Source organism: Lygodium microphyllum, chromosome 23, assembly GCF_053477565.2.
Source record: "Lygodium microphyllum isolate KBCC chromosome 23, Lygodium_microphyllum_v1.1.10, whole genome shotgun sequence".
NCBI lineage: Eukaryota > Viridiplantae > Streptophyta > Polypodiopsida > Schizaeales > Lygodiaceae > Lygodium > Lygodium microphyllum.
This window is the reverse complement of record NC_141157.1, coordinates 76,777,793-76,798,297: the sequence shown is the minus strand read 5'-3', so window position 1 is coordinate 76,798,297 and position 20,505 is coordinate 76,777,793.

Below are 20,505 nucleotides of genomic sequence, written 5' to 3'. Positions count from 1 at the left end.
AAACCCATTCTCCAATTCATAGAACTGCTTGTGATCAATATCCTCCATAGGCTCAGTCTGGTCAGTGGGCAAGTCATGCTTATCATTGTGCCAATCTTCCATGACATACATGCTATGAACCTTAACCTTAGCTGTTTTGTACGGGCATTTGGAGGCATGATCAATAGTATACTTATCTCTGCATTTAAAGCATAGCCCTTTTTCCTTCCATTCCTTCACAACATCCAAAGAAATGAAGTGTTGGCTACTGGATCCATGGGAAGGTGATGCAGTGGACTATTTATTTTCAGCATTAAAGCCAAATATTATCCCAAAAGTACCCGTTTTTCTCTCAGCATAGGAGGGGTAAGTGGGAACTTTGGGGCTATTATTAGGCATATAAGTGCCTCAAAAACCATCTATGTATGGGGCTGATCGTGAAGGGATGCGGGGCTATCCAAAACCTCACTGAAAATGTTCATTCTTATGGTACTTTCTTGCATATCTTTCAGCTAGTTCAATTACATCAAATAGTGTGGTAGGTCTTTTGGGCCATTGTCGATAGACTTGCTTCCAACCCATAGATATACTTGTGCAATTTAGCATCATCGCTAATGCTCTCCACGTACATTGTCAAGTTCATGAACCGATTTGTGTACTCACGTATAGTGAGGTTACGTTGGTCAAGAGTGTACCATCGTCTTGCCAACTGCTCTTTTTCCACAGGAGACACAAAAACTTGGACCATATGCATTTTAAAAACTTCCCAATCAATGAACTGATGATTCTCTCGATTGATATAGCACCACCATGTGTGGGAAAATCCGGGCCAAGTAGAGAGAAGCAAAAAGTATTTTCTAATCATCAATGCAAGGGTAGATATTAAAGTAGGACTCCAACTTGGATGTCCATTCCTCTAAGTCAGATAGTGAGGGAGATTTCCCATTGTACTTTGTGAGGATGATCTTGTCATGCAATTCATTAGGGCCATGTTGCCCATAAAACCCTCGCTACCCATACATCTTGTGGTGGTCATACATGCCTTGCTCTCCATACATCCCATGTGGTGCATTTATCTTATATTGTCCATTATAGCCAAGATGTCCATGATTGCCATGCTGGCCATTAGTACCATATTGTCCATGATGGGGCTGATTCATATAGGATACATGGGGGCTTCTAGGGAGAGTGGGGGAATTTCGACCAAGGGTGGGGGAGGGCCTTAGTGGGATATTGGCTACATGGTTGATGGGGGAATTCAATAGGGGCTCATCCTATGCATGAGAGGGTTCACCAATCTCATAGGTAGAAGGGGGCATTCCTTTAGCACCAAGTATATCCTATGGACCATGCAATGGCTCTTGATGTGGAGGACGTCTAGACTCATACCTAGAGTCATTGACCTTCTCTTGGGATGAAGCGGTAGCTAATTGAGCAACAAGAGTAGTGAGCCACTCTAAGGTTTGTTGAGTCCTCAAGTTTGAGAGGGCCATGTGCTCGATGGCTTCATCAAACTTGGACATCATTTGGCGGTGGTTGGTGACCATGTCATTATGTTGTTCCATGTGACGAAGCTCATGCTGACATAGTGTGTGATTGAGCAGGGTGTATGGGTCCATTTTGGGCATTTTCTCTTGTACATCACCATGGTAATCTTGTGTTGAGCTTGGTTTCTCATTCATGGATGTCCTGGAGTCTCTAATCTCCTTTCGTAGGTCCTCGTGGCCTTGCTTTTGCCTTTCTGGTGCCAGCCATCTAGATGCAATCCACAAGACCTGCTATTAGCAAATGTGGCGTAACTTTTTGTAGGAACCTTTGATTGATAAGTTTTTTGGTTCAGGTTGGAGGGGGAAAAGTCCTCTTCAAGATGAGCTATTAACCTTTGTGATAGAAAACGATCATAATTTTCTGCAATGGAATTACTGTGCTTGTCTTGGAGCGACTGTCCATAGTGACCCTAGAGCACAAAAATGGGCATAACTTCCAAACCGTAGCTCCGATTGGGGAGGTTTTTAATTCAAACCGGAGGGTAAAAGCCCTCTTCAAGGTGAGCTATAGTGTTCACTCCCAGATTCAAAATAGAAATTTGTGCAATAGGATCTTCGTGACTGTCCAGCAGGACTATGACAAAAAACACTGCCTGGCTCTTATTGCAACAGCCTTATATGGATGGAGCATAGTTAGAGAGGCCTGATATGCAACATAAATAGCATCTTGAGCATACTGGTCATTATCCCAAGCATTATTTCATACTCATCTTCTCTACCACAATGCATCAGTAAATTCACTGCCATACATCTCTTCTAACTGCATGCACTTCAAGTGTCATATATGGGTGCCATTACCATTGAGGAGGTGTCCAAGGAAAATCATTGCATCAAGAAGAGTGGAGATCATGGGGAAGTACCTACACCTACATACAAGTATCGGGCTCTGGATCACCAGAGGTGGGCAAAGTTCCCCTGAGGCCGGGTTGTGCACCCCTTCATGATCTTAAGTGGTAAGGGAGGGTCACCTCTCTTTTGTCTTACCACCTCACCTGGCATTGGTCTTTTTCCTCAGTCGGAGTATACATGGCATACGTTTTTATTAAGAAATTAGCATGAGATGCATTGGAAAGGAGATATTGGGCCTTTTCATGAGATGCAAGGAATGAACAAGGGCCGGGGTAGGGGTTACCTTGGCAGTCCAGTGACTCAATGGCTGCTACTTACCCAATTTACAATGGTTATTATTCACTTTGTGGCTCATCCAATGTCACAAGACAAAATGGGGGTTAATGTCAGATACAATGAATTTTCAGGATTAGATATGATGCATGCATGCAAAGGGGATTGAGCTACTGAGGCTATGCAATCTTTAATCTTTCCAACAAGGGGTTAAGCTCAACAAGTGGCTAAATTTGAGAGATTTGACATACCTCTGCAATGCTTGGGGAGACTGTTGAATCATAGCTCATCATGATGCTCGTTTGCTCTGTCAATCAAGCTCGGTCGGTTGGGGCATTCCCATGGAAGAAGACTCAGCATTCGGATGATGGCCTCCATGCTTGTTCCCAAGCTTGAGCTTCAGAGAAAAAAGCTTCAAGTGAAGCTTTCATGGATGCCCACAAAGCTCCCATGCATGTTGAGCTCCATGTCTTCAATCCAGGTGGGGAAGGGGCAAAAGGGGTTGAAAGATCTTTTGAGGGCTGAGCTCCAGAGGTTGTGGGCTAGATCAAGAGCTTGGATTGAGCAGTAATGGCTGCCCCTAGCCAGTGTACAGCAGGGGATTGAATTGGGGGTTCAATGTCGAGGGGAAGGGGATCAAATCTTAATGAAAGCCTTGCCCCAAGAGGCCAATTGTGCCAGGGAAATGTCAGGAGCAGGAGCAGGAGGCATGAGGAGGCCAGGGATAGCAATGCAATTTGCACTACGAATTGTGGGCTATTGCCTGCTACCTTTGGCAGGGATTCCCTGGCCACCTAGGTGTTCAAAGTGTAGCTGGATATGGTGGGGATCAGCCTCTAGGGTTGGCTGATGGTTTGGAGATGGTTGGAGCAAGCTTGGAGAGGTTGTGTTGGTTGGCAGCCATGGCATCTTGCAGGAAGGAAAGAGAAGGAGAGCTAAGGCAAAAAGTAACTGAGATTTTTTCCCTCTTCCAACTCTTGGAACTCCAAACTTGACCCGAGACCCCTAAAATTTGCATGAAAAGAAGTGACGACCTGCTATTTTACCATTTTACCTCCAAATATGTATGAGTCTCCAACCGTAGCTCCTGTTTGCTCCAAAAAGCTAAGGTTAAAATTGCAGTCCTTCTTGCTATATATGTACCTATAAGCTGAGTAACTAGGGTTTTTGGGATTTGAAAAGGAAGAAAGGACCAAAGCCTGAAGCTCTGATACCACTGAAAGAAACTGAGAGGAGAGAGGAGAAGAGCTGAAGAGACAGAAAGAGAGCAAGAAGAAGAGGAAAGAAGACTAGAAGAGGAGAGAGAAAGGCAGAAAAGAGGAGAGAAGGAAGGAGGAAGCCATGGAAGTTGGAGATGAGGGTGAAGAGTATGTTCTTGATAATAACTCGTTGCCCTAATCTGGGACTCTTACACCTTATATACCCCAGTCACTGTGACTGGGTGTCTAAACCCTAGTCAATTTGTATCCCGCTTGCTACAGTGGCTCGGAAATTAATATGCACTTCTAAGTTAGGATAAGAAACTCTAAGTCATTAAAGGAAGTAAAAGTTCAAGCAGATGATTATGAGAGATATATTCAGAGGTGTTGGGAGAGCTATTGGATTTTTCCCCATACCCTTGAAATTCATAAGGATTAGCAACATTTGTTGAATGCTAGTTATATTGGAGGTACAAATGAGAGGCATACTAGGGAGAATCTTGGCATTAACTATGACGATCCCAAGGTCAAGGAATCATGTCATCCTAGTGCAGCCAATCCTATGTTCCAAAGCCATGAGTTAGATGGAAATCAATGTGGATCTAATGAGGGAAGTAGAGTGGTTAAGCAACCCCCAAATGGTCCAAAATTGAAACAAAATTATGTGAATGAGGTGACCCCCTAAAAAATAGCTGATGTATGCTATCATGTGGAGGCTATCTCAACTATTGGGAGTCCAAATGATACAAAATCTAGGGTTCAGGATGTTACAGACCCATTTAGGGTTGGATCTAGTAAAAGTATCTAATTTAGGGGAAGTGATAGGAAGCAAGTGAGTCGAGATAGATTGGTCATCATGAAATAATATACAAATAGGAGAAGTGGTGGCATCCATTCAAGCCATGCAATGATAAAAAGGAGATGGGTTTAGGGGCTCAAAACCTCTAAAAGTGTGGCTGGTGGATTAGATGAAAAGCGAAGAGTTCCAAGTAGACATACCGTGGTGAATTCCCAAGTGGACGAGACCAGAGGCCATAATGATACATCTAACAATGTGCATCACTCTAGGATGCATCTAGATGATGGGCCTAAGATTGAAACCCTATCTAGTTTTTGGGTTGTAACAACAACACATGCAATAACCCAAATAGAGAAGGTTTGAGTGAGCCTAAATCCGTGGATCTCTTTGTAGGAGGGGTCTTTGGGAAGCTAGAACAATCAATCTATTGGAATGATAAGAAACTTGATCCCAACGAGGTCATTCCTTTAGATAATAGTACCCAAGAAGATTGATGTTATATCAGTGGGAAGGCTTGGACTGGTGGATATACAAGAGTCCAAGATTAAACTTTGATGGATCAGATTGTAGTGAGCTAGCTTGCATATGTGGCATGAGGTTAGCCCTTGCATTTTGTGGCATTTTGGCTAGTCTGACAAGGATGCAACATATATGCCGAGAAAATCGTGTGTTTGATGAATTAAAATAACCCATTCTCTTAAGGCCAAGAGGACCATGTATTTATTTGGTGTGGGTGCAATTAATGTTTTCTTGTCTTAGTGTTGTACGAGACATGTTTGATGGAGTACCTAGACGAAGATGCTTACTGCGTAGAAGCTTATTGTGACCAAGTCTGGGTGATATCCTTCCTTTATGAATGGTTATGACATGTGGGGATTTTTATTTTGTTGGGGGCCGGCAATCAAGGCATGAAGTCCCAGGGTTAGGTTAGGTGTGATGCAAGCTTATCGGACTTATTTATAGTTTTCCCAGATCTATCATCAATTTACTAATCCTTCAATTAGATTAATTGCTCATTTTCCTTGGTACTTAGCATGCATGCATCATCATTCTCATAATGATTATAAGCTAGTACCAAAGTTGTGCATTAATGTCAATGTGGATATTGATCCCCATAAGTGGATATCTTGTATTTCCATGCTCTTTGTCTTCCAAGCAGATATCTTGTCCTTGTGGAGAGGATGCGTTGTTTGCAACTTTTTCAAAATCCTTCCAAGACATTTTTGGATGAGTTCATTTCCATGGATAGGTTCGAAATTATCTGGCCTTTAAAAGAGAACATCTTCATTGATGATTTGTTTTTGGATGCCTCCTTTTTTTCACCCGACTCCACAAGCCCATTTTTTAACAGTCCTTTTCTCTCTCTAAATCCTATTGGAGTTTCCTTCAAGCGTAGTAATTTTTCTTGCAATGACTTGTTAGAATTTTCTAGAACATCATTCTTGTTCGTTAGATTAGAAATAGTTTTTTGTGCCAATGATAATGATTCCTTCATTTCATCTATCTGTTCTATAAATGCATAAGATGTAAAATATAACCTCATACAATAGTCAAGCATCCCATCACAACCATCTCCAACATACGTTATGAAGTTGTGAATATTCTAAAAAGGAGGATGTTTACCTGTAGAAGGGTCCGATGGATAAATATTTCCATCCACCCTTAAGTCTATATACTTATTTCCTTGTAATAGTAACCTATTAGCTTCATCCTTGTCCAACAATGATTGATGGTGTTTACTCCTCCAAGATTAATAAACAAGATCTAGTTGAATAGTAAGTTTATACTTGCATGGTGGGGATGCATAATAATCTTTTCGGATTACCCTCCCTTGGGATCTAGTTCGAATTGAATCTAAACAAGAATTCTATTTTTGAGAACAACTCCCTTAGTGGTCTTTTCTCATTGGAGTTTTGTGGGTCCCTGTCTGCGATTAAAAAAAGATATTGGTTAGTTTTATTGTGAAAAGTATTCTTTTAATAATTTTATCTCAAGGTCTTTTATATACCAAGAATTAACATCTGTGTTTATCCATTAGAGGTTTCGTTAGATCAATACAAATTTATAAAAATAATTCTTTTTAGAAAGACAATACCTTCCTTGTACTTCTCCTTGGTACATCTTATACAAACCCAATTTATCCTTTGGAGTTTGCGGTAAAGAATTTCTCAAAAGATTTTGTGCAAGAGATTTAAAAAAATTCTATTTTATGAATGCAACTTTTTGTTGCCAACTCATAGAATGATTTTCTGCTAGCTGCCTTTAATATCAAAATATAGTACTTAGGGATCTATAATGAGTGCTTGGTTGATGGTATTCGTAGCTTCATTTGTAATTCCAATACTCGTCATTCCTTTTGTATTGGTCGTATCTACAGCGTTATTGGCAACTCTTGCATCGATGACCTTCATAACTTTCTTCGTCCGGCACCATGTTCTTTAATTGCGAGATTGTAGAGGGAGAGTTTGTTGCAATTGGATTGATGAGGAATGGCGATCACTAGGAATTTAGAAAAATCGAGTAGAATCTTGATTCCACAGGGAAGTGGTGGTAGAAGGGATGGGGGATTCGATTCCAAGATCTTGCGAAGTATCCTCCTTGTCTTCATTACGAGAATTCCCATCCTTGCGCTCCTCTTGCTCCACTCTCTCTCTTGCTCCATACTCTTGAGAAGAGCCTCTCCTCTCTTGCTCAACAACGGCTCTTGATGCCCTATATTTATAGTTAAATTGAAGAAGAAGGGTTGTGGCCAAGAAGAGGAGCTCTTTGTGGAGGGTATCTTAGCAATCCAGCAATTCGAAAGCTTTCAAGATGTAATTTGATGCTGACAATCTCGTCTATGAGGTCCAAAGAGGCTGCCAAAGATGCCATGGCTGATTTGCCTAGCTCTCGGATGATCTTGCTTCAATCTAGGCCTCTCGTCGAACTGAGAAGAGGGGGACATTGCTGGAGTCTTCTACTGTGATTGAGGAGATGAATTCAGACTTTTGTTCATGCTTTTAGCATCTCCAATTTTAGAAGGAGAGATAGAATTTATACACCATTTTTTTGTCAAAAAAAGTGGAAGGGTGGGCCGTGACCTGTTTGTCATTATCTTCTTATTTTCTTTAAAGCTTTAAGCTTTAAATCTTAAAGATTTTAAACTTTCCCTTACTTCCTAAGTTTTAAGCATGTTTAGTCAGTTGTGACTTATGGCCCATGCCTTCTGTTCATGTGGTGACTTTTGTAAAGGATGTCTACAGATCCTATCAGCCCTAGAAATTATCGAGTTACAAATTTTGGACTATTTTATTCGGGATTCCTCTATTTAATGGTCTAGAATTCTCCAAATCTAATTGTGAGAAGTCGAGAAGATTGAACAAATAAAGTTGGAATATCACATCTATCAACTTGGCCTCCATCACGCACTTTTCACCTCTCGGATGTAGTAGCCACTTTATAACACGAAACCTTGAAGGGATTAAATGGGGTCAATCCACACTTATTTCATTTCCCATGAAAATTTGCTCTTTTACTCCTCCCATGTCACTTTTGCGCTCAAAAAATGGGCCTCAAAATCCAACTCTCATTGGCGACCACAGGATAGGGCGACTCAGCCCATTGAATTCATGAACTCATCTGCACATAAATAAACCATAAAGAGTATCAAGTTACTTCAAAGAATAATACACAAAAAAACACAAATAGAGCTCTCATCCTACCCCCTAACCAAATCAAGGCATGAAAGGTATTGCCACTTACACTAAGTTTTGCCTTGATATTATAATTTTTAGAAAGAAAATATTTATCTTGAAAATAAAATTATTAAAAGTTTATATATAATGCATTTGAAATAAGATGTTTATGATTGTAAGCTAGGTACTAATCTTTCCTAAAATCATTAGGTTAAAGGATGGATGATCGGATATAGATGGCCGACTCAGGTAATATTCCGATGAGCACAGAACACCGCGACTGAGGTCGTATTCTTTGATGGTGCTAAACCTCCGCAAGGCCAACGTGGATAAAACCTACTCTAAGGGGTTTTCTTTTTTGTTTTCGTGTTAGTAAGTAAAGATCAATCATGACATGAAAGGTCTTATCGTAGTAGGGAACTCTAGTTGGAAAAAGGAGATGAGGATACTAGGGGGCTTCCAATACTAGTTTAGGAACTCAACTTGGAGAGAATAATACCTTTGGGTTGATATCCTTTCTAGCTAGAACAAAAAACATTGTAAAAAGTTATTTTTCTTAAAGAAACTATGGAGAAGGGATTACTTTACTTTGTCTTTGTGTCGTGAAATAAAGGCGTGTAATGAATTTGTATCAAGAGTTAATCAAAGAAGCTGTTTTTATATGTTGAGTCTAAGGTGGTAGGTAATTAGGTAATTAAAACTCTTGAGAGAGAAGCGGGAGGATAGACCCTGACGGATCCAAACCTATGGTTAGGTGGTGGACTCGATAAGCCAAGAGCTTTCCTAAAAAGGAATAAAAAGTTACATTTTTGATAGACCATTACAGATCAGAAGGCCTGACTTACATTGCTTTAGGGCCATGGAAAAAAGGGTTCAAAGTGTCACACTTCCCTTTGTCTCCCATTCTCTTTGAACCTAGTGCAATGCAAGTGTGTTTCAATCAGGAAATTCTATAAGGAGTGGAAACTCAAACCGCTAATACTAATCAACCGTTAGTAGTTAATTTGACCAAAAACTCAGGTCGATCCTTGTGGGAACAATCGAAACTTCCACTGCGGGGTAGACTCAAGCGAGCCTAGTTAGCAAACTCTGAGGGTTTTCATCAAATCCCAGATGGCATTTTCTAGGGCATCTCTTGATGGGCTACTAAGAATGTGTTGACAAGGAAGCGGCTCAGATTGGCATGTTATAGGTGGTATCAGAGTGCACGTTAATATAGGATATGACGCAAGTAAATAAAACTAGTTATAATTACAACATTAAATATCTTTCCCTTAACTTGTAAAAATCTTCTCTTGTTAATATATGTTCTTGATTTTTGACAGAGAGACAAACCTTGGGAACGATTCTTGATTTTCCAAGTTATGTTTATGTTAGCAATGCACTCCTCTAGTTTTAATTGCAAAAACCAAATGATGCGAATATTAGATTAGATATACAATCCTTCGCCCTTGTATTACAAAAGACGATGGATGTTAAGCAGAGGATATTGTTACATTGACGCAGACCGTCTTGTTTACCTCCAAAATAATTTAAATAGGCTAAGGTGGATGGAAACCCTTAAGGTTGCCAAGATTTATCTCTTCTATGAGGCTAAAGTAAACTAAAAAATGTTCATTGGAGGACGACAAGCCAAATTAAACCAGTACATCTATGAGGAGGTTACAAAGGTTATATCGATTGATCGAGTCATGGTTGTAGGATGCTCCAATTGCCGCAACTACAAGAAATATGGATTACTTTATCTTCCCCTAAAATATAGATTTTTGGATGTCCATTCCCACAATCCTAATTACTATGTAACGGATGTATCACAATGACATGCCTAGATTGTGGTAGAAAAACCTTTTCCAAGAATAATATGAGCTCCCGAACTACTCGAATAATGTATTCTCTTCCTATTGACATAAATAATTATTTTTGTCTACCCATTTGTCTCCTTGGTAATCAAGAATAGTTGGAAGATATTATCCATTTGATGAATTTTTTTAGACCCTAGAGAAAATAGAGCTAACTAACAAAGGTGACAAAGTCAAAATAAATTTCCTACATTTCAAGCCGTGTATATATCCACCACGCATTCAAATAGAGAAATATTTTTTGACTAATTCATAATGGGTAAATACTATTCTCACCTCTCCTATCCAGGATGGCAGTATGGGATGGATGGATTCATTGAAGCTAACTATATCATAAATCGACCTTAGGTGAATCCAATGGACGGAGGATTCAAAGGCTCGTTAAACAATCTTTCCTTAATAGGACCCCATTCTTCATACTAACGACCAACTAGATTACAAAATCATCACATAAGTAGAAAACCAACTAAGTTTGTATCGATTGATGGAATTGTTGTTTTAGGGAGTAACCCTTATCATAAAGATATCTAGACCTTCCCGTGAAAATATCAAGTTATGGATATACATGCCATAACTCCAAGAGGTGATGTTTGCTAAGTTACCAGAGATTCATAAGTAAGTTGAAATAATTTGTTATTAAGATTAAAACTCTCTTTTGAAGTGTAAACCTTGATCATTATTAGAAAGACCAAGTAGTACATAATTCCCTTCCTAAATTAATGAGGTAGATTAAGCAAGTTAACATCTTTTTTGAATATGGTTGGAGAAAAAAATTGATCAAAAAAATTGCATAATTTCCTAGAGCGTCACCCCGAATCTCAATATTACAAAAGCTCAAGAGAAGAATTTTCTTCTCAAGCAATACAAGCCACCGGAGTTTGATGGTAAGGGGAGGGATATTCCAACTTAAGCAAAAACATGGATAGAATCTATGGAAGACTATTTCACTGCTGCAAACTGTACTGTCAAATCAAGCAATGATTGCCAAACTAAAACTCACAAGAGATGCCCGCAAGGACCAAAGAATGTTTGAAAACGCTATCACTTGGACAAGATTAAGGATGATGTGTGTGGGAGATACCTTCCACCCACTTATCAAGCCCAGAAGATGAATGAATTCTTCAACTTAAAGCAATTAAGCCTAAGCCTAGAAGCTTACTACTCCAAATTTGTACACTTCTAAAATATGTACCTTACGATGGATATCCACATCAAGTATCCAAATTTTGCAATGCCTAAAATTGCTCCTGAATACGCGCCTTGAATCAATAAGACCATAAGATTTATAGGATGCATTGATTCAGCAACTCCAATAGTTCAGGAGATCGAACAAAAGCTAAGAAATACAAACATTTGGAATAGAAACCGTCAGAATAAGGGCAACTTCCAAGGATATGCAAAAAGAGCCCAAGGGCAGTACCAACCAAACAAGATGAAGAGAGCCAAATCAAATGTACTGGGAAACTTTATATCCACAGGATAGAGAAGTGAGGCTCTGAGGTGCTTCTATTGTAAGGAACCAGGACATTTCAAGAGAGGCAGTCGAAGCTTGGCCCAAACATCCACCAACGTCAGTTTCATGGGCAAAACCAAGATGCTAGGGGGGAAGGTTACTAGAATAATCCTAAAGGAGGTCAATAATAATAACAATTCTACAATGGAATCTGATATGGAAAGAGCTAGAGTACATAATACTCTAAATAAGAAGGGTCCAAATTGCCAATTCTCAGTCATTCAAACACTAGCAAATTATCAAGGTAAACCCTTTCGAATTTTAATCGACTGTGGAAGTACCCACTCTTTCGCATCACCAAAATGTGTAAAAAGGCTAGGCATGAACACCACTCTTGCACCTAGTTTGCTTGTGGAGTTAGCAAACGGAAAAGAAGTTCTATCAACACAACAAACTAGCAATGTAGAATTTAGCTTGGATGGAAATTCTTCCAAAATAAGATTTCAAATTATGAACCTCAGGGCTTATGAATGTCTACTAGGTATGGATTGGTTAATTCCAAATAATACCAATATCCATTGCAGAAAGGGCCAAATCACATTTCAAAACTTAAAGGGAGAACAAGTAACCACTCAAGGAGATGCAAGGAACCCTAAGGTTCAGCTGGCTAAAGCTTCCCGAATTAGTTATAAAAGGACTAAAGAAAGGATTATCCGTCTATCTTATTAAACTCAACAAGGCCGAGCGGCAGGATAGTGAAGCCAAGGATCAACCATCTTGACTAAAAGAATATGTGGATGTCTTTCCAAAAGACCTAACAAATCTTCCACCAACAAGGAAAGTAGATCATGAAATTCAACTCATTCGAGGCATTGCCCTCATTGCCAAACTGCCCTACCGAATGTCAATTCCTGAAGCCATTGAGCTAAAAGGACAACTCAAGGAGTTATTAGATCAAGGATACATCTAGCCAAGTAATTTACCATGGGGAGCCTTGATACTATTTCAGAAAAAGAAATATGAAACACTCCACCTTTATATCGATTACCATGGATTAAACCAAGTGATAGTAAAAAAACAAATATCCAATCCCCAAGATAGACGAGTTGCTTGACTGACTCTAGGGAGCAAAGGTCTTTTCAAAGAACGATCTCAGATCAGCATGCTATTATTGAGTAAGAATTAGGGAGGAATATATCCCTAAAACTGCTTTTAACACAATATATGGTCATTATGAGTTTATTGTGATGTCATTTGGATTAACAAATGCTCCTGCCACCTTCGACAAGTTGATGCAATACATTTTTCCACCCTATCTTGACGACTTTGTCCTTGTCTTCTTCGATGATATCTTAACATATTCCAAGAATGAACAAGACCATGGACCACAACTATGAGTAGTTTTTGAAACAATGAGAACCCACAAATTGTATGCTTAAAAGAAGAAATGTGCCTTCTTCAAAAAGAAAATTGAATATCTAGGATTCATAGTATCAGCAGATGGCATTTCAGTGGATCCTATCAAGGTCCAAGACGTACAAAATTGGCCATCCCCAACATTGGTCAAGGAAGTGCAAAGCTTTCTAGGGCTAATAAGTTGGTATGGAGTCTTCATCAAAGACTATGCCTTGATCTTCGTGCCTCCTCTCACCGACCTTCTCAAAGAGCAGGTCTCCATTATATGGATGTCCATTGAACAATGTAGCTTTGAGAAGCTTAAGCAGAGTTTGGTAACCGCCCCTATCTTAAGGCTACCTAACGCAAGCAAAGAATTCAAAGCCATAACTAATGCAAGCTCTCTTGGTTTGGGTTGCATGCTTATGCAAGAAGGACATTCAGTAGCCTATGCTTCAAGATAATTAAAGATCCACAAAAGAAACTATGCCACACATGATCTAGAATTACTTGTTGTAATTCATGCCTTTAAACTATGGAGACATTACCTACTTCGTAATAGGTTTTCTCTAGTCACTGATCATAAAAGCCTAAAGTGGATTTTTACTCAACCAGATCTCAAAATGAGACAATGCATATGGATTGAGACCTTGCAAGAATTTGACTTTGAGCTCAAATATAAACCAAGCAAGGAGAATGTGATTGTGGATGCCCTAAGCCATAAATCATTTCTTAATGCTCTAATCCTAGAGGAACCCTCTAGGGTCGGAACTCTTGCTACAATGATTTCAATGCCCAGTAACCCTCTCATAGAAATGGCTAAAGAAGAGACAATGAAGGATCCAAGCTATTAGAGATTGTTAAGAGAGATTTCCATCAAGGATTCAAATCCAAAACTCAAGTCTAAGTATCAAGATTTTTCCATGAACGAGGAGCTTGCCTATTTTAAGACAAGACTATGTATTCCTACAAGTCAGGAACTCAAAAAGAAAATACTCTGGGAAGCTCATGATTCTCCATTTTTGGGTCATCCTGGTTATGCTAAGACTCTTAATAAAGTCAGAAGAAGCTTCTATTGGGAAAGACTCAAGGGTAATGTACTCAAGTATGTCACCAAATGCCTAAACTCCCAACGAATTAAGGCCAAATGTGTCAAGTTTCCAAGAAAGCTCCAGCCACTTGTAATGGTAGTCATTGATATGCTAACAAAAGTTACACACCTTATTCCTATAAAAATCAATTACAAGCTTCCGATATCACCAGGATTTTCATTAAGGAAATTTTCAGGTTACATAGATTACCCCAGAGAATCATCATCGCAACCGTGATTCTCTCTTCACATCAAAATTTTGGAAGAGTTTGTTCGAAGCTTTAGGAACCCAGCTCTACTCCAGTTCTGCCTACCATCCCTAAACCGATGGTCAAACATAGTGGGCCAACCAAGTTATTGAAGACATACTGAGAGCTTATTGTAATAGGGAGTCCAAATGGTGGATCCAATACCTACCCTTAGTTGAATTTTCCTAGAATGCATCATACAATCAAAGTATTCAAATGACTCCTTTTCAGGCACTATATGGGCAAGATTGTCTTACACCATTAAATTTTTATGATCCTACCCTATGGGTAGAAGCATCTAGGCAAATGCTGAAAGAAATGGATCAACAAATAAAGACTATAAGGCAAGATATTCAAGCCACCAAGGATCAATAGAAGGCATATACCGATCAACGAAGACAAGAACACATTTTCAAAGAAGGTGACATAGTTTTCATAAGAGTTTGTCCAAAGAAAAGTTCCTTATCTTTAGGGAAATTCAAGAAGCTAAGTCCCAAGTATTGTGGGCCATATGAGGTGCTAAAGTGTCTAGGACCAAATGCCTATAAGTTGAAACTCCCTAATAACTTGAAAGTACATAATGCATTTCATGTGGGTCTATTGAAAGCATATGTTCCTAACCAAGACCAGGTACTTAAGGATCAACAAATTGTGATGCCAAGGAGTCCTCAAACTTCAACCAGAAAATATACTTGACATGGGGAGAAAAATCTAAGAAGAAAAACCCTCAAAGAGTATCTTGTCCAATGGAAAGACAATCCTCAAGAGGATGCCACTTGGGTTGACCAAAAATCACTATGTAACCAATATCCCTAGTTTCATTCGAGATGAGGGCATCTCAATTCCTCTAAGGGGAAGAGGATGTGATATTCTGATTTTATTTTTTCAATATTCTTGACTTCTCACAATTAGATTTTGAGATTTCTAGACCATTAAATAGAGGAAGTCTCGAATAAAATAGTCTGAAATTCATACTAGGGTTGATAGGATCTATAGACATCCTTCATGAAAGTCACCACACGAACGGAGGTCATGGGCCGTAAGTCACAACTGACTAAATGCGTTTAAAACTTAAGAAGTAAGGGAATGCTTAAAAGCTTTAAAGAAAAGAATAAGATGATGACGAACATGCTGCCCCCCTTTTTTTGACGAAAAAAATGGCGCATAAATTCTCTCTCTCCTCCTAAAGTTGGATATGCTCAAAGTATGAATGGAAGCCTAAATTATCCTCCTCAATCACAGTAGAAGACTCTAGCAATCTCCCCCTCTTCTCATCAAAGAGAGGCCTAGATTGAAGCAAGATCATCCAAGAGCCAGATGAATCAGTCATGGCATCTTTGGCAGCCTCTCTGGACCTCACAGATCAGATCGCCAACATCGGATTATATCTTGAAAGCTTCTAGATTGCTGGATTGCCAAGATACCCTCCACAAAGAGCTCCTCTTCTTGGCCACAACCCTTCTTCTTCAATTTAACTATAAATACGGAGTATGAGGACCCGTTGGGGGGTAGCCTAAGCAAGAGAGGAGAGGCTCTTCTCAAGAGTGTAGAGCAAGAGGGAGTGGGGCAAGAGGAGCGTAAGGATAGGAATTCTCATCACAAAGTCAAGGAGGATACTCCGCAGACTCTTGGAATCGAATCCCCTATCCCTTCTACCACCACTTCCCTATGGAATCAAGATTCTACTCATTTTTCTAAATTCCTAGTGATTGCCATTCCCCATCAATCCAATTGCGACAATCCCTAAGCTCTCTTGCCAAAATCCCCTTTACAATCTCTCGATTAAAGGCCATGAACCCAAAGAAGAAAGTTATGAAGGTCGCGAAGTCACGAGCTGCCAATAATGTTGTGGATATGACCACTACAAACGGAATGACGAGTACTGGGATTACAAACGAAGCTTCGAATACCATCAACCAAGCATTTGTCATAGATCCTAAGTACTATATTTTGATATTAAAGGCAGCTAGCAGGCCATCATTCTATGAGTTGGCAACAAAAAGCTGCATTTGTAAAATAGAATTTGTTTAAATCTCCTGCATAAAATCTTTCAAGAAATTCTTTACCGTAAATTCCAAAGGATAAATTGGGTTTGTACGATATCCCGGAGGGGTTCACTATAGATGTTGTATGGTATCAGGTGAGTGTAAGGAGGGGGGGTTTTGAAAGGGGACACTTAAGCGTATACATTAGAGGTAGACCCCTCTTAATTTCCTATATTGAACTTAAATTTAAGGAGGGGATAGAGGGAAAAAGAAGGGGGGGATGCATTTGATCACCTCTCTCCATAGATTGGTTTCTCCATGGCATACAAGAGACCTTGACAAGTAAGGTTAAAACCCTAAACCCTCACATAGTAGGGTTATTGAATCTAAGGTTTCTAACAAAAAAAAACATTAGCAAACTGTGAATAAGCATCGACTATTGTTTCTCCTCCCGTCGCAACTTTGGATCATCATCCTTCGTAGCTCTAGGTTCTTTTCCTTCATCTGCCAGCTTGAGTGTGAGCACTTGAGACTTGAAAAAAGAGAATGCCTCACTTTAGACTTTGTGATATGACCATTTTGATACTTCTAATTGCTTAGGATAATTCCAACTTTTAAAAAGAAATTTAGTATATGTTCTATGAAGACTTACATTTAAGAAAGGGGATACATAAAAAGTCATACATGTATATATCTTATAATCTTAAATAGGGGGATATATTAGTCTTACAAGCTTCATAAATAGTGGTTTTTTTAGAAGTCCTTGCATGCAAGTGACATGTCTTCTTTACTATGAGTGAACCCCCCGTGTATGAGACGTACCAAGGAGAAGTACAAGGAAGGTACTGTGTTCCTAAAAAGACTTAATTTTTTTTATTTGTATTGATCTAACAAAACCTCTGATGGATAAACACGGATGCTAATTCTCGGTATATAAAAGACCTTGAGATATTAAAAGAATACTTTTCGTAATAAAACTAACCAATATCTTTTTTTAATCACGGTCAAGGACCCACAAAACTCCATTAAGAAAAGACCATTAAGGAGTTGTTCTCAAAAATAGAATTATTGTTTAGATTCAATTTGAACTAGATCCCAAGGGAGGGTAATCCAAGAATATTATTGAAAGGTATTGCCACTTACACTAAGTTTTGCCTTGATATTATACTTTTTGGAAAGAAAATATTTGTCTTGGAAATAAAATTGTTAAAAGTTTATGTATAATGCATTCGAAAGAAGATGTTTGTGATTGTAAGCTAAGTACTAATCTTTCCTAAAATCATCAAGCTAAAAGATGGATGATCCGGTACAGATGGCTGACTGAGGTAATTTTCCGATGAGCACAAAACGCGACTAGGGCCATATTCTTTGATGGCACTAAACCTTTGCAAGGCCAATGTGGATAAAACCTACTCCAATGGGTTTTCTTTTTTTTTTCATGTTAGTAAGTATAGACCAATCATGACACGAAAGGTCTTATCGTAGTAGGGAACTCTAGTTGGCAAGAGGAGATGAGAATACTAGGGGACTCTGGTCATAAACTGCTTAGGCTCTTATGATTTTCCAACTACCCTTCAAATTCCAGATAGTATCCTAGAAGTTCCAATACTAGTTTAGGAACTGAAGTTGGAGAGAATAATACCTTTGAGTTGACATCATTTCTAGCTAGAACAAAAAACGTTGTAAAATTTTATTTTTCTTAAAGGAACTATTGATAAGGGATTGCTTTACTCTGTCTTTGTGTCGTGAAATAAAGGCGTGTAACGAATTTGTATCAAGAGATAATCAAAGAAGCTCTTTTTATATGTTGAATCTAAGGTGGTAGGTAATTAGGTAATTAAAAATACTCTCTCACGAGAAGCGTGAGGATGGACCCTGACAGATCCAAATCTATGATTGGGTAGACTCGATGAGTCAAGAGCTTTTCTAAAAAGGAATAAAAATTTACATTTTTGATAGAACATTAAAGATCAGAAGGCCTGACTTGCATCACTTTAGGGCCATGGGCAGAAGGGATTGAAGTGCCACACTCCCCTTTGTCTCCCATTCTGTTTGAACCTAGCCCAATGTAAGTGTGTTTTTGTCAGGCAATTCTATAAGGAGTGGAAACTTGAACCACTACCACTAATCAACCGTTAGTAGTTGATTTGACCAAAAACTTAGGTCGATCCTTATGGGAACGATTGAAACTTCCACTTCAAGGTAGATTCAAGCGAGCTTAGTTAGCAAACTCTGAGGGTTTTCATCAAATCCCGGACGACGTTTTCTAGGACATCTCTTGATGGGCTACTAAGAATATGCCGACAAGGAAGCGGCTTGGGTGGACATGTTACGATAGATTTCAATGCCACAAAGCCAGCTATCCAATCCCTTTGTGATTTCAAGCTCATTTGGTCCTCCATCTAGGCTGGAACCACCTTCAGACAATGTGAACATGCAAAAACTAAAATGCTTAACTTCTAAGGTTAATGATTAAGTTAAAGGCTTTTAAAAAAACTTTTTTCAATTTGGAGGAGGGGGGTGCAATTTTTTGGTGCCCCTTAGATTCATCAAGTATGGCTTTTTGATTCGAGCAAGATCATCAGAGAAGGCAGGCATATCCCCGATCTACACATTGAAGGCTTCAACCTGACTATATGCATGCACAATATGATGCAAGTAATGAAAATATCTAATTTCATTCTTTCTCTATCCTCTTTATACCTTGTTCCCATGGCTCAATCTATGTGAGAGAGGGGTGGTTTGAAGCCATAGGTTTTGGGCATGTGATGATATTGAAGTGTTATGGAGTGTAAATCAAAGGGTGGGATGCATCAACAGCCATGAAAGAGAGTCATCAGCTTCTTGAATTTGAAATACATGCAGATTTATAATAAATTAAACTCAAAATTATGAAACTGTCCATGGGGATATATGGTAGGGCTAGGGCATGAGGTTTAGCCTTAGTTTATCCCCATTCTTTATGTTAAGGTGTGTATTTATTGATTTTTATATACAAAAAATATATTAAAAATACTCTTTACACCTACTAATGAATGAAAAAATATAAATGGTAGGGGGGAAGGGTTGTGGGGAGTTAAGAACCCATTGAAATTTGATTTTTTATGTATATCTTAACATATAGGATTCGTTTGTTTTAGGCCTTTAAAGAAGGGTAGTAGTACAAATTACTTCGGTGTTGCCTCAACAATGACGCATTGTATTAGGGTGAAGTCATGAAAAGAATTATTTGTGCATAATTCACACTATTTGATCTATAAGTTTACATGTTTGTGTACTTGAAGGCATTCACCTTTGCATTGCATTACATATACTTATGGTATTTAAAAAAGAAATCCTAGATGCATTGCATTTTATTGTTACAATTATTAAACCGCTTTGAGAGCATGAGAAGTCCCATGCTATAGGATAGTATGTTAATTTCCTTTGGGGCCCGATTTGATAAGGATTGAAGTATCTCTTGGAACATTTATTATAAAGAGAGGACTATGTTTCGTATGTATTATATGTTGAAACAACGCATCTTGGGGCTAATCCATGGGATGTAGGAGAGCCGTAGTGGGCCACAAAAATCAACTAGGAATGCTCCCTATGTATATGATTTGAGGTGCTAGACATCATTATGTTTGGGTGCTCCAATTGCTTGGAGTCGAGAAGGGCGATACATTGGACTATGATTTAGAAATAGTATCTACAAATGCATTCTTTGGTTAAATCAGTTCATAGTGTTTATACGTTCCTGGTGGCCACGAGGCCGTGGGGTGTTTTGGTTGAGCATAGAGACCCGGCTAGAGCCTTAGAGTCAGTGTTGGGCCTATTTTTTCGTCCTGATGTCAAAGCAATCATGCATCTAATAGTTTCCATTCTAGTAATTGGATTAAATGTCTCTTCATAATCATACTTCTTCTCATAATTCACCATGTAAGAAGGCATTCTTGACATCCATTTGCTACAAACTCCAACCTTTGGCTACTACCAAAGCAATCACACATCTAATACTTGCCATTCTAGCAACTAGACTCAATGTCTTTTCATATCTATGCCATATGTTTGAGCATAGCATTTTCCAACCAACCTAACCTTATACATACTAACAGAACCTATATTATGCTTGATTTTGTAGATCGACTTACAACTAATAATTTTATTATCCTT